Source organism: Pseudonaja textilis, chromosome 7 (genome assembly GCF_049901715.1).
Source record: "Pseudonaja textilis isolate UNSWEBS1 chromosome 7, rPseTex1.2, whole genome shotgun sequence".
Lineage (NCBI taxonomy): Eukaryota > Metazoa > Chordata > Lepidosauria > Squamata > Elapidae > Pseudonaja > Pseudonaja textilis.
This window is the reverse complement of record NC_141996.1, coordinates 12,626,482-12,641,918: the sequence shown is the minus strand read 5'-3', so window position 1 is coordinate 12,641,918 and position 15,437 is coordinate 12,626,482.

The window sequence follows — 15,437 nt, the reverse complement described above, 5'->3', positions numbered from 1 at the left end:
CTAGTCATGACCTCCAGCCTGTCCCGTTTTTAGCTTGAGATATTTTTATCATTTCGTGACTCCATGGTGTACGCTGAAACAGGCACGGCCATCTATCTGCATGGAGAAAGTAGCATTTATGACTCAAATGGCCTCATGACAAATCAGGCCAGCAGCTATTCATCTCCAGGGATTCATACTGCTTATCCTCAGTATAACCCAAGATTCTTTACTTGATTCTACAGGGCTTAAAGTTGAGAGTTTCTGCCCCAAAGGTGCTTTTTCAAGAGGCAACTGAACTTTCTTGTTTTTTTTTTCTTTTTGAAGACATTTCACTTCTCATCCAAGAAGTTTTTTCAGCTCTGACAGGATAGTGGGGAATGGAAGGATTTCTATTCTTTGCAGACAGATAGTCATGCATCCTTTTAGAGGGTCGCTGAAGCACTTGGAGGTTTATCTGTGTCCTCAGGGTCAGCTGAATGGTGCTCCTGGTTCCTGTAATCTGCAATTTTCCCTCTGGAAATCAATTCCTAGGGTGTTCATCCCAAATTGCATAGCTAAAATCTGTAGAGATTCTCAGTCATTCAGGTCATAGTTGTCCCAAAGGTACCTGAATGCCTGAGAATCTCTACAGATTAGAGAGCTTCTCAGTCCATTAGATGAGATTCCCAGTTTCAAGCCCATTTGTACCTTCTAAGACAGAAGTAGCATGTACTGTAGGTGTGGGAAGGTGAATATTTATTTGCCTATTTTAGCCTCAAGAGCACAAGGTAGTAACAGACATTATCAATTTTTTAAGTGGGATAGAAAGTCAGAAGAACATGGAGAGGTTCCAAAACAAATAGATATGAATCCAAGGAAAATGAAAAGTGTGAGACAGAAACTCAAACTAACTGTCTTCACTCAGTTAGGCATAAGTTAAAGTAGAGAGGAGCTTGGACAAGCTTTCATATTCCAAATAGTCCTTGACTTATGACCACAATTGAGTCCAAAATTTTGGATGCTAAGTTTTGCCCCATTTAAAGACCTTACTTGCCATAGTTGTTAAGTGAATCACTGCAGTGGATAAGCTAGTAACATGGTTGTGAAGCGAATCTGGCTTCCCTGTTGACTTTGCTTGTCAGAAGGTTGCAAGACGGGATGACATGATCCTACAATCGTCATAAATGTGAGTCAGTTGCCAAATGTTTAAATTTTGATCACGTGATCATAGAGAAGCTGCAATGGTCATAAATATGAAAAATGGTCATAAGTCGCTTTTTTCAGTGCTGTTGTAATTTCAAATAGTCACTAAATGAACAATTGTAAGTTGAGGACTACCTCTACTATTGTAGCACCTTAAGTAGTACCTTAAGAGCCACAGTGGCGCAGTGATTAGAATGCAGTATTGCAGGCTACTTCTGCTGACTGCCGGCTGCCTGCAATTTGACAGATCGAGTCATACCAGGCTCAAGGTTGACTCAGCCTTCCCTCCTTCCGAGATGGGTAAAATGAGGAGCCAGATTGTTGGTGACAATAGGCTGTCTCTGTAAACCACTTAGAGAGGGCTGTAAGGCACTGTGAAGTAGTATATAAGTCTACGTGCTATTGCTATTAAGTGCACTGAACTACATTTCAAATACATTCCAAGAACTTCTAACTTCCTTCTGTTTCCTGAGCTAGTCAAATTTGACAGGCTGGCATCTTGACATCTCCCAGAAGCCCCTGATGAGATGTTAAAGTCCTAAAATTTGAAGGGACCCATTTTAACTTCAAGAAAAACCAAGCCACTTTGATTATACAACCATATACCACGTGCATGCGAGCATGGATTTGATTTAGATGTTTTTTTCAAATTATGGGATGTTCCAGAAGATGAGCACCAGTAATTTAAAGTGAAAATGTTCCTGTAACCCCAAACAATATGGTGATCATTCTAAAAAAAACAAATGGGGGTACATCAAGAGGAAGTTCTCAATTAGCAGGATCTCCCAATCCAGAATGCAATAGTGGCAAATATAAATAGCTCAAGTGTTGGATGAGGGTGAAGGGTCATTCTCTAAGATTGTGGGTTGGTTTCCAAACGCTTCATTACCAGGCTAGGTAACATCTTCAGGAGTTTAGCCTAAACTCCACTGACGATGTTTCCTAGCCTCGTAATGAAACATTCAGAAACCAACCTACAAGCTTGGAGAATAAACCTTCACCCAATCCAGAAGGCAATTGGATGGCTCAGTCAGACCCAATATTCTCCATATGTTTCTGTTTTGTTTCCCTAGCTTGGTTTTTTTTTTTTCCCCAACAATGATTGACAATCAGTTTGCAAGTCAGGTGAGTTAGACAGTGAACGTTACATCTATTTTCAGGATCTCATCATTTAAAGGATCCCCAGTGGACTCAGAGATTGTTTAAATTAATCAACAGCTCCAACTTGCCCAGCGAAATAGCAAATAAGCCATTAGCATTTGGAAGTGGGGAGATATTTTGCTGAGGGCCTCCTGAAATTAATATTACCCCTATTAAGAAGCCTTGAAGGGAAAGGGCTTAGAAATCCCCTATGTTTGTAGGCAGGGCTTCTCAGAGGATTCTCCAAAGGTCCATAAAGCCTTTAGCTTTAGTACATGGAGTTTTTGCTATACGTTCTCTGCTAGTGCAGGATCCCTGCAGAATTACACTGAATGTGCTGAGCTGCGAAAAGAAAATCAGAAGCAAATGGCATTCCACTTAATGGTACTTCATAGCATTACAAGCTCAGCGGTTTTGTTATGATCTGATATATGTAAAGTATTCAACAAGACAAGTAACTTTTGCTGTGACCCTGATGGCAAGGCCAAGTAGCGGACATCATTTAATACAGACATGTTTTAAGCCAGTGAAATGAATCATTCTTAGATAACTGTCACACTAACATATCTTCTAGGAAATATATTTAATTTTTATAAGTATGAAGGTCTTTCTTGTGCTCAAATAATTGGCAAAATGATTAAACGGAGGAGAGCAGAGTGTAATAGATGTTACTTAGTGGAAATGTGTGGATCCATTAAGTGAATACATTCTTTATATACCAAATCAATTTTGCAGGCATAATTGAACCCCCTCAAATGAGTACTTGTGAAAGAAATAATCTAGCAATCAGTATTTAATGATTTTTTTCCCCCCACAGTAAGGTCAAATACTCAATATATCAGTGCCTTGGCCTACAGTAGTACAGATATAGAGAACAAAAGTAATTCTAAGATACTGAGGTTTTCATAATAATAATAGCCTTTTCAGCAGTTTGAAGGATGAAAAATTAAATATTACTCTTCTGTGACAGCTAATTGCCTCCAGTAGGGATAATCATGCTAGCATTGAAATCCTGATGAAGTTCAAATTCTATCACTTCAAGTGCCCATTAAAAACATACAAAGTAAGCTATGTTGGAAGTAGCAGTCGACTTCCTTTCAAATTTCCTCAGGAAGGAGATGTAAATTGGTTATGGACAAGGATAATCAACAGGTCATTAGTAAGACCTTAGTAAGACCACACCTAGAGTACTGCATCCAGTTTTGGTCACCATACTATAAAAAAGATGTTGAGATTCTAGAAAAAGTGCAGAGAAGAACAACCAGGATGATTAGGGGACTGGAGGCTAAAACATACAATGAACGGTTGCAGGAACTGGGCTTGGCTAGTCTAGTGAAGAGAAGAACCAGAGGAGACATGATAGCAGCCTTCCAATATTTGAGGGGCTGCCACAGAGAGGAGGCAGGGTCGAGCTATTTTCCAAAGCTCCTGAAGGCCAGACAAGGAATAATGGATGGAAATTGAACAAGGAGAGATTTAACCTGGAAACAAGGAGATATTTTCTGACAGTGAGAACAATCAACCAATGGAACAGAAGTTGCCTTTGGAAGTTGTGAGAGCTTCATCACTGGAAACTTTGAAGAAAAGACTGGACTGCCATCTGTCAGAAATGATGTAGGGTTTGCTTGGGCAGGGGATAGACTAGATGACCTACAGGATCCCTTCCAACTCTGTTAATCTGTATCTGTAAGTCCCTCCTTGTTCATCAGGACAATTCACAGCCCACCACAAGATTGAACTCCTACAGGCCATCTTGGAAATCAGCTATTCACTTAACTTCTAACCAGTTTAACCCCAAGAATACCTGGAGAGAGGAATTGTCTGACCATTAGTGAGCTCTCTACCAAACCACCTGGGATTTGACCCGCCATGTTTTGTCTGATTAACATTGAACAGAATTAGGTGTGAGACTGGAAGATGTGCCTCTGTCCTGTATCAGTGGAAATGGAAAAAAATCCTCATGTTGCGATCGTGGTACTGATATGCAAACTATTAAACATATTGTGCAAGATTGCCCATGATGTGCATTCTCTGGTTCCCTAGAAGATCTGCATGAAGCAATGCCAGAGGTGATTGCCTGGGTAGCTGAACTGGACATCCAGTTATGAGGCCACTCTCATCCCGCCATAGAGGTTTTACTTATAATTATGTGAACTATGCATATATGTTTACTTTTCTTAAGACCCACGGTGGAGCAGTGGTTAGAGTGCAGTACTGCGAACTACTTCTGCTGACAGCTAGCTGCCTGCAATTTGGAAGTTTGACTCTCTCCAGGCTCAAGGTTGACTCAGCCTTCCATCCTTCTGAGGTGGGTAAAATGAGGACCCAGATTGTTGGGGGCAATAGGCTGATTCTGTAAACCGCTTAGAGTGGGCTGCAAAGCACTGTGAAGCAGTATATAAGTCTAAGTGCTATTGCTATTTCTCCGGTCATGTTCTCATTGAGTGTTAATAATGATATTTAATTAATTACATTAATATATCAATATAGGAAAACAGCAATGCAAACTCTGGCTGACAGCTGGTGTAACAAAGCACTGCATGGACAGTTCTTGAAAAGATCCAAGGAAAAGTAGATAAGGAAAAGACCTGGTTATGGCTGACCAATGGAACACTGAAGAAAGAGACAGAAGGCCTGATTCTTGCTGTCCAAGAACAAGCCATCAGAACTCCTGCAACTGCCTTGCCAAACTAATTACTTCCATTTGGTTTGTTTGGATTTTAAGTTGGAGCTTGTGTTGGACTGAATTTTCTACTGTCAAAGGCTGTTCCTGGGAGAGTTTTTTTCCAGCCAGAAGGTAACCTGGACATTGGGGGCATAGCTGGAGATATTAAAGAGACTCTTACTGCTTAACTGACTGTGTAGCCTTTGTGCCACACCTCGGGTCATCACAGTGATGATAAGCACTGATGATGCTACTGAATTGAGTAATGAAATGTCTGCAACAATCAAACTCAGAGTACTAAAGACCCACAGCTTCAAAACCAGTTACATCAATACCTATAACATCAATTGGATATTGCTAGAATTTTTGAACCATGGTTACTCACTCATCCTTCCTATAGCAGAAAATATACCCTTATAAAATTTGTTATCTCTTTGCCAGTGTTTTAATCCAGTGTTTCTTGCCTCTGTTTCAAGCCTTTACAGTCTTGGATCTTGTAATATATCTTGAGATGGACTTTACACAAGGATGGAAGAATAGGAGAAAATGCTGCTTTAACCCCAGTCCAGCAAAGCACAACTTAAACCTGTCTCCCTTTTGTACTAGGAATGAGATGAAAGCAACATCATGGGAACACAGTAGGGAAAAAAAGGATGTTTCCAGAACATGTTTGTGACATGATTTGGTTCAAGTAAAGTAAGAACTTTCATTCTGCATCTTCTGGACTTTTATTCTGTCGATTGCTATTTCACCGCTGTCTGTTGACAGTTCATGGAAGGGACAGGAAACAAGGAGAAAAATTCTACAAATTCCTGTCTCGATTTGACCTCTACATCCCAATTAGAGATAGTATCACTTGGCCAGCATTATGCCAATGCAGAAAAGGACCTGGAATTAAGGAGAAACTTCCTAACAGCGAGGACAATTAACCAGTGGAACAGCTTGCCTTCAGACATTGTGGATGCTTCATCATTGGAGGTTTTTAATAAGACACTGGATAGCCACTTGTCTGAAATGCACAAGCAGGGGGATGGATTAGAACAGTGTTTGCCAACTGGTGAGCCACGGCCCACTGGTGGTCCGCGAGAAAATTTTGGTGGTCTGCAGAGAAATGTCACCTCCAGAGCATCCCCCAAAGCAATTATCCAGGCTGCACAGGAACACAAGGCTGTGCCGCCCATATGAGCCGTGGGAACCCTCCCCGCCCACTCACTCCTTACCTGGCAAACTTGCCTGCTGAGTTGCTATTTTTCCTTTTTTTCCTGAGCATCAGGAGCATCGTTGGATTTCTTGCTTTCTAGCTAATCTTTAGATCTTCGCCTCTGCTTTTAAGCAGAGCCAAACCTCCCTTAGGACTAAAGGTTCTATTATTCAGTGCAGACTCAGGTAGCTGATGGCAGAAACACAGATCTCTAAGTGAATCTGTGATTCTGTGAGCAACTCAATCTGCCTGCCTGCTTTGCCTGATTTTGGGTAAAAGTTGCTCTTTTTTATAAAAAAAAATCAATATTTACATAAATATTTATATTTACATACAAGCCCTGCCCAGCCAGTCATATGAACACCAAGCCACACCCAAAAATTAGTCCACACCCACAGAACTGGCTGTTAAGAAATTCAAATCCCACCCCTGCCTCTGTGTGTTTGTGTGTGAGAGAGAGAGAGAGAGAGTGGGGGGGAGAGGAGGGGGAGGGAGGGACGGGGGGAGAGAGGTTAGATCTGATCTCTCTGTGTCTCTCCCACTAATGTCAGAAAGCCACCGTCAGTCAAAATTCCTATTAGTGTTCCCCGGGATTTAAAATTATGAGTTTGGTGGTCCCTGAGGTCCAAAAGGTTGGCAACCCCGGATTAGAAGACCTCCAAGGTCCCTTCCAGATCTATTCTGATCTCTTTTGCTAGTATTATTTACTGTTGGCTCAAAGAATAGTGGATAATATTTTAACTTGGTGACCCAACAGGAGGGAATGAAGTTTCCATCAGAAAACTAAACATCTCTTTAGAGTTTGGAGACCTATACTATACCAATCCATTTGCCTATTAATTCATATTTTATGTTTATACTAATAGTTCTGGAGAAATAAAAAGCACGCTAGTATTTGCACAAACACTCCCAAGCTCTAAACTATCAATTTTTCCATCCAAGTTATTGCTCTTTAACACTGATAACTTAAGCACATTTTTACTTTGAAATGACATCCCAGAGCTCTGAGGTTTATTATTATGATTAAGTACAAAGCTTAGAATTTCCTCAAAGCGTGACTGCCAAGTTTCCATTTCTTGGTGAGAGAAAGATAAGTGGAGTGGGCAGCTGTTTAAAAGCATAAAATATGTTGGAACTCGATTCTCTTTAACTTCCAAAACAAGCAATGTTCACCAGAACACAAGGATTTTTTTAAATCTTTAATTATGACAGGCATTTGAAATGACTCCATGATGTATGATTTTAGGGTCTGGATACAAATGAAGGCTGTTGTGGAGCCCAAAAGCTGGCATTCGAGTGTGCAAAAAAGACTTTTCTACAGATCGGTTGCAGATGAAGATCTGTTCATGGAATTTATGGTTGCACAATGCTTCATGAAGATGAATGACTGACTCCCATTTGAAAAAGATGTCCTACCTAGTCAGAAGACTCCATTCCTGTTAAGGCTGAAATTACAGAGCTGCAGATAATAAAGCCACAATTTTGAAGTGATGTATTGTTAAATGCAATACAAAGTTTTACCCACAGAAATACACACACATTCCTTCATTTTAATCATTTATAATATTAAACTGTTATTTTTATCTGTGGATTTTGCCACGGTTTCAGATGCGCTACCATATCATTTTAATCTGTACTTTTCATTATTATGGCTCCATATTTAACAATGCAGGAGGAAGAGGATCACAGCCATCATTTTATGCTGTGGGATTTTGTAATTAATTAGCATTGTTACTCTGTCATCTCAGCCTGGTTTGAGAATTCTGTAGATAGAATATGAAAGGCAAAGCGTACCGTTTAAAGATACGTATAAATTAAATCAAGCTTATTATTGCAATCAGCTCTTAAAAGGTTTAAACACATCTAAAAGAAGAATGGTGCATGGATTAATATATTTGATGACCTGGAATCGCATGCTTGACTCATTAGGATATTGACTCAGTGTTCTGGCAATTCCTGTAATGTTGAGAGTAGAAGCTGTCTTGAAAAATTATTTTGATGCCTTTTGAAAAGTTTAAGGTGCTCCATCACTGGAGGTTTTTAAAAAAGAGGTTGGGCAACCATTTATCTGAAAAGACACAGGGTGTCCTGCTTGAGCAGGGGTCGGATTAGAAGACCACTGATGTCCCTTCTAACTCTATGATTCTCTTATTCTGTTATTTGCAATTCCATGGTTCCTGGGAAGTATCCCAAGATTCAGTATGTCTTCAACTGCAAGAAAAAGGTTCTTTGGAATGGTTCATTCTTGGAAAAGAAAATAAGTTGTAAAGGTTTCCCCTGTCCAGTTGTGACTGACTCAAGGGGCGGTGCTCATTTCTGATTCTCAGTTGAGGGAGCCTCAGGGGTGGGATTCTACCAGTTCGGACCCGTTCGGGCGAACCCCTTGCTCTGAAGATCAGCTGTCTCAGAACCCATTTGCTGTGACGAGCATGTGGGCCCGCCCACTGGCCCCTGCTCTTTCCTGTCCTAACAGATAACAGATAATCAGAGTTGGAAGGGACCTTGTAGGTCATCTAGTCCAACCCCCTGCCCAAGCGGGAGACCCTACACCATTTCTGACAAATGGCAGTCCAATCTCTTCTTGAACGTCTCAACTGATGAGGCTCCCACAACTTCCGAGGGCAAGCTGTTCCATTGGTTGATTGTTCTCACTGTCAGAAAGTTTCTCCTTGTTTCCAGGTTAAATCTCTCCTTGTTCAGTTTCCATCCATTGTCTGGTCTACAGGAGCTTTAGAAAATAGCTTGACCCCCTCCTCTCTGTGGCAGCCCCTCAAATATTGGAAGACCACTATCATGTCTCCCCTGGTCCTTCTCTTCACTAGACTAGCCATGCCCAGTTCCTATAACCGTTCTTCATACGTTTTAGTCTCCAGTTCCCTAATCATCCTGGCTGATCTTATCTGTACTTTTTCTAGAGTCTCAACATCTTTTTTATAATGTGGTGACCAAAACTGGATGCAGTACTCTAGTTGTGGTCTTACTAAGGCTTTATAGAGTGGTATTAGTACTTCCCTTGATCTTAATTGTATCCCTCTGTTACTACAACTTAGGGTTGCATTAGCTTTTATGGCGGCTGCTGCACACTGCTGGCTCATATTTAGCTGGTTGTCCACTAAAACTCCAAGATCCCTCTCACAGTTACTGCTATTGAGCCTGGTTTCACCCAGTCTATATGTGTACTTTTGTTTTTTCTTGCCTAAGTGTAGGACTTTACTTTTCTCTATATTGAATTTCATTTTATTAGATATGGCCCAGTGTTCTAATCTGTCAAGATCCATCTGGATCTTGAGCCTACCTTCTTGGGTGTTAGCTATTCCTGCCAGCTTAATATCATCTGCAAATTTGGTAAGTTCCCCTTCTATTCCCTCATCTAAGTCATTAATGAAGATATTGAAGAGTACTGGGCCTAAGATGGAACCTTGTAGCACCCCACTGCTTACTTCCCTCCATGTAGACTTAGACTACTCGTTGAGTAGGGTTTGTCAGCCAGTTGAGAGTCCATCTAGTGGTGGTGCTATCTATTCCACTTTTTTCTAGCTTAATAAGAAGGAGGTTGTGGTCTACTTTGTTGAATGCCTTGCTGAAATCTAAATATATTATGTCCACAGTATTTTGCCGGTCTACTAATTTAGTCACTGTGTTGATGAATGAAATAAGATTGATTTGGCATGATCTGTTCTTAACAAACCCGTGCAGACTGCTAGTTATTACTTTACTTGTTTCTAGATGTTGGCAGATCTGTTTTTTTATTATCTTTTCCAGTATCTTCCCGGGTATTGATGTTAGGCTGATTGATCTATAGTTTCCTGGGTCTGTTTTTTTCCCTTTCTTGAAGATGGGAACCATATCAGCTCTTTTCCAGTCCTCTGGTAGTTCCCCGGTGCTCCAGGATTTTTGAAAGATATGGTGCAGTGATTCTGAGATAACCTCTGCCAGCTCCTTTAAAACTCTGGGATGTGATCCATCAGGCCCCGGTGATTTGTTTTCATCAAGATCAGACAAGTGTTCTCTTACTATTTTCTTGCTTATTTTAACTTTTATTTCTGGACTGTCTTTTACAGTTATGTTTTTGGTGGGTTGAGCTATAGTTTCTTTTTGCGTAAAGACAGAGGCAAAGAATGAGTTAAGCAGTTCTGCTTTCTCTCTGTTGCCTGTTACTTCCTTGCCATCTTCTCTCTTTAGTGGACCGACTGTTTCCTTGATTTTTTTCTTGTTATTTATATGTTGGAAGAAACTTTTTTTATTATCTTTGACTTTTGTTGCAAGTCTTTGTTCGTTCTGAGCCTTTGCTATCCTGACTTCGTCTTTGCAGATTCTGGCTATCTGCTGATATTCTGCTTTAGTTGTATGTCCTTCTTTCCATTTTTTGTACTTTTTCTTTCAATTTGCCAAAGAGATCTTTGTGCAGCCATGCTGGTTTCTTCTTGGATTTCTTGTTTTTCTTTCTCAGTGGTATTCTCAGTTTTTCTTTCTCAATGGTCTGGGCTTCTATGATCATACTTTTTAGAGTTTCCCAAGATTCTTGAGTTGTTTTCCCCTTTAGGATTTTCATCCATGGAATCTTTCCCAAGTTTTCTCTGAGTTTATTGAAATCAGCTCTTTTAAAATCCAAGACTCTGGTGTCATTATGTTCTGTTGCTTGTGTTTGTGTTATGTTGAATTCTAGTATGACATGGTCACTCTCACCCAAGGTTCCTACAGTTTCAACTCCCTCTATCACTTCTTCTCTGTTTGTAAGAATTAAGTCCAATATGGCTGTCCCTCTAGTTTCACCCTCTACCTTTTGGACAACAAAGTTGTCCTCTAGGTTGGTTAGGAACTTATTTGATTTCTCACTTGGTGCAGAATTAGTTTTCCAATTGATACCAGGATAATTGAAGTCTCTCATTACTCTTGTTGTGTGTTTCCTGTATATGTTTGTTTGTTGGCTAGCAAAAAGGACATCTATTTTTTCTGCTTGATTGGGTGGCCTATAATATACGCCTATGGCCATGTCATTCTTTTTTTCTTTTATATTGACCCATATGCATTCTAGGAGGTTTTCATATTTGGTTTCATGCATTTCTGTAGTTCCTTTATGTACTTTATGTACTTCCTTTGTTTAGAGCACAGCTGATTCACGCGGCAAAGTGGTTTGCCACGTCTCAGCTGTTTTCTTCACAGGAACTGTTGTAGAAGGTAAGTATTATAGCTGCTTCAATTGCAGAGTGAGTGCATGGAGCGCATGTTTGGCGTGAACAGGCGCGATCACCGAACCCATTGTTATACCAGTGGAATCCCACCCCTGGGGAGCCTGCATTGTCTGAGAGACTAGTACAGTAGTTTCCACCCTTTTAAAAATAAGGAAATAATTATTAAATTATTTTGACTCTTATGCGGATCATCGAAGACAGTTGGCAAATGGTGACTCTACAGCCACCCCCCAATGGAAAATGTCTTTACAACAAGTTCAATTTCTTTCCCCTTTGCAAATATTTTTTTCCCAGAAGCCTACTGGGGGAGGAGGGAGAAAGGTAGCATTGCCAAGGTGGATTAATTCTGCTTTTGTCAGATTTTATGTTTAAAAAAGTATCATGGTGTTAAATTACAAACATTGCTCCTTTAAGCCCTGTTGCATCAACAAACATAAAAAAAGTAGAAGCTTGTTATGACACAATTCAGGAGAGCGTGGGTTTGCTCCTTGTTGTCTGGGTTTTGCCATCGTTTGTTCCTTTTTTAAACTATTCCATTGTTTCATGCAGTGGTGGGATTCAAACAGTTTTACCACCAGTTCGGTGGGCATGGCTTAGTGGGCATGTTTGCGCATGTGCATACATTTTGCATGCACCAAACCTGCACTTTGCACAGGCGCAGAGGCATTCCAATTCACCTCCTGCAAGCCTGCACGATCCCAATCGCTTCAACAGCTGCCATGTGGCACTCTGCTGTGCCACGCAAAGCAGCTGCGCTTCAAAAGCAGAGGATAAAGTGAGTATGGGAGCCCTGATGGGCGGGTGGGCCCAACAGCAGAGTGGTGGAGAGAATTGGTTTGGTCTCCGCTACTCATCGCTGCTACCAGCTCAGCTGAACTGGGCTAAACCAGTAGAATATCACCACTGGTTTCATGGTTTTCTGTGCTCTTTCTTTCTTTCTTTCTTTCTCTTTCTTTCTTTCTTTCTTTCTTTCTTTCTTTCTTTCTTTCTTTCTTCCTTCCTTCCTTCCTTCCTCCCTCCCTCCCTCCCTCTCACCTTCCCTCCCTCTATTTTCTTTCTCTCTCTTTCTTTTCCTCAGAGATGCTGGGAGTCAGGTGATGTAGAAATAAAATAAGTAAACAAACCACAGTGATGCTTTTTAAACCTGACATCCTGTAGATACTGAGATGGGAGAGAAAGCAGAGAGAAACAGCTTATAGATAGTCTTTCTCTTACAACCATTCATTTAGTGACCATTCAAAGTAACAACAGCATTAAAAAAAAATTTATGATATACCCTCATACTTACGACTGTCATGGCATCCCCACAGTTGCGTAATTAAAATCTGGGTGCTTGCTTGTATTTATAATGCTTGTAGTATCTCAGGGACAATTGATTATCATTTGCAATTTTCTCAGCTAGCTTCTGACAAGCAAAGTGGGAGAAGCTGGATTCACTTAATGACTCTTAACAACTGCAGTGATTTGTTTAATGACCATGGCAAAAAAGGTTGTAATCAGGTCTGACTCACTTAACAATTGCCTTGCTTAGCAAAAGAAATTCTCATCCCAACTATGGTCATAAGTCAAGTTTTACTTTTGATTCAACAGAATTCTCCTAAGATTTTTTTTAAAAAATCCCTATCTTTTTATTAGAAACCAGGTCTTGGTTTTTGAAGTATTTTGAGAAATATGCTCTCATTAATGGACTCCTTCATGCCTGCCTATCGTACTCTCTCCCCGTTCATGTTCTCATTTTGTGGTTGTGTTATATAGATCTAAAGCCTTCTCTTTTACTTTGTCCTTTCCCCACCCTCCGGACCCTAAAAATGTTATTTTTGGTCTACTTGGAAGACAAGTCCTTTTAAAAATAGAATTTTTTCTCCAAGAGCCATGCAATGGCTCAGCAGTCAGTTTGTGAGCCACACAATGGAGTGAGCTCTTTTTACTCACCCTAGCTCCTGCCAACCTAGCAGTTCGAAAGAATGCAAATGCGAGTAGATAAATAGCTACCACTTTGGCAGAAAGGCTACTGTGTTCTGTGTTTTCATGCTGGCCACATGTTGACAGAAGCTTCTCATCAAACTGCAGCACAAAAGTTGAGAGGAGTCATCAAAATTAAACCAGTTACAGTTTTAATAAAAGACTATCATTGCTTAAGTTCAGATTTGGGAGAAAGGCAAAATTTTTGGAATGTTCTACTCATTTAGGTAGATGTGGAATATTTGAAGGAAAGAGAAAAAAATCGAATGCTCTTTTTTTTTCCTTACCAGCACTGAAGAACTCTGAAGTTCAGCCAAGGTGATCTTAGCATCTGTAAGATTTAATGGATGTGCTGTTCAGAATGACTGGAAATGGAAATTATCTATTTGATGCCCTCAATATTACAGAATCTTCTCAATAGATGGTGCTATTATCTCAAATAATATCTCAAGTAAATGTTCAAGATTCAACAGGAGGTTTACTTCAACAAGTGTTTGAATACATACTGAATCTTTTAAAGTCTTGAAATGATCTTGCTCTAGAATACAAAGGTGTCTACCAACCTGGATGGAACGGAAGGGTTCTTCAGAAAATTTAATGTGTGATGCACAAAGGAGAATGTGAACAAAGAGAAAAAAGAAGTGTAAGATATTATATTAATTGCTATTAATTCATAATTAAAATGAACTGTGCTAATTTTTGTCCTGGCTTACATATATTTGGGCAGCTGCCTCTTCTAGCATGCCATCCAAAGGCCCAGTTTTGAAGCCCTGGCTTCGAGCATCACTCAGGACATATCTACACTGACAAATTGTCCTATTGCAAACACAATTCACCTGGAAAACACAACTTGTTCAACTCTTCACCTGCTGATCTGCACACCTTGAACGAATAGTCACCAGAGAGCTCTCTCATAGAAACCAACCTGAATATTGTAAAAGGGACACATTCGTAGAAGGAAAAAATTTAGATAATAATATCATGCCTGGATAGATTTACAAGGCAATACGCAGTATGTAGAAGTCAGGGTGTTAGAAATTGCACTTAAGGGGTTCACCTCCCTTCAGGTATGTTTCTCCACTGAACTGATCAGCCAGGAGCATCATTGTTTATATGCTTCGCATAGGAGACTGAGGAGAATGAACTGAAAAGCCAGTTCAAATGTAGAGACTTAAGAGAAGATTCATTCTCTGACACTTAACATCAAATACACTTATTCTGCAGATGACCTCCACCTGAACTTGGTTTAACACATTTGAAAATGTTAATAGGGCATTCTGATGTTTTGAAGGTGCTTTTTTTATTTAAAAAAAGGCAATTTGACTGTTTTTTTTCTTGAGGAAAAAAAAAAGATGTTTTGCTTCTTATCCAAGAAGCTTCATCAGTTCTGGAAGGATGGTGGGGATGATGGTAGCAATAGTTCTGACAGGATGGAGGGTTGGAAGGATCCTATTTATTTGCAGTAATTCAGTTGTTAGCTCTTTGGAAGAAAAAAAACTTTTGTAAAAAAAAAAAACTTTTGAGTCAGCTATGACCTGGATGACTGAGAATCTCCACAGACAGGGCATTCTGGTGTTACTATCCTATGTATACATTTTAGTGTGATGTGATATTACATTACCCGACTAACTAAAAGTTATATAGAAAAGAAGTGATCAGAACTTGAAGCATAATTTCAAGGAAAAGAACTGATCCCTTACATGATTCCAGATTTTACTGTGAGAGCTTTCAAAAATGGATGCTTTAAAAGTAAGCTAAATCAAACAATGACTAAAACCATCATTTTTCTTCCAGTGCACATACAAATGCACCATTACATCTTCCATTTGTGTCCATTCAAACCTGATTTGACAGCAAAGGTAAAACTGCCCCATCACATGGTGAGGATTTAGTTGAGATTTTGGTCCTTAATTGGTAACCAGTATGTGCACCATAATTTATATTTATGCAATGCAATCCACCACATAAAATATGTGAAGTCCTTTTTTTAAACATTTATATAAATATTGAATTTTTTATTTAAAAAATGAGCAAATTTTACCCAAAATCAGGCAAAGCAGGCAGATTGAGTTGCTCACAGAATCACAGATTCATTCAGAGATCTATCTATCTG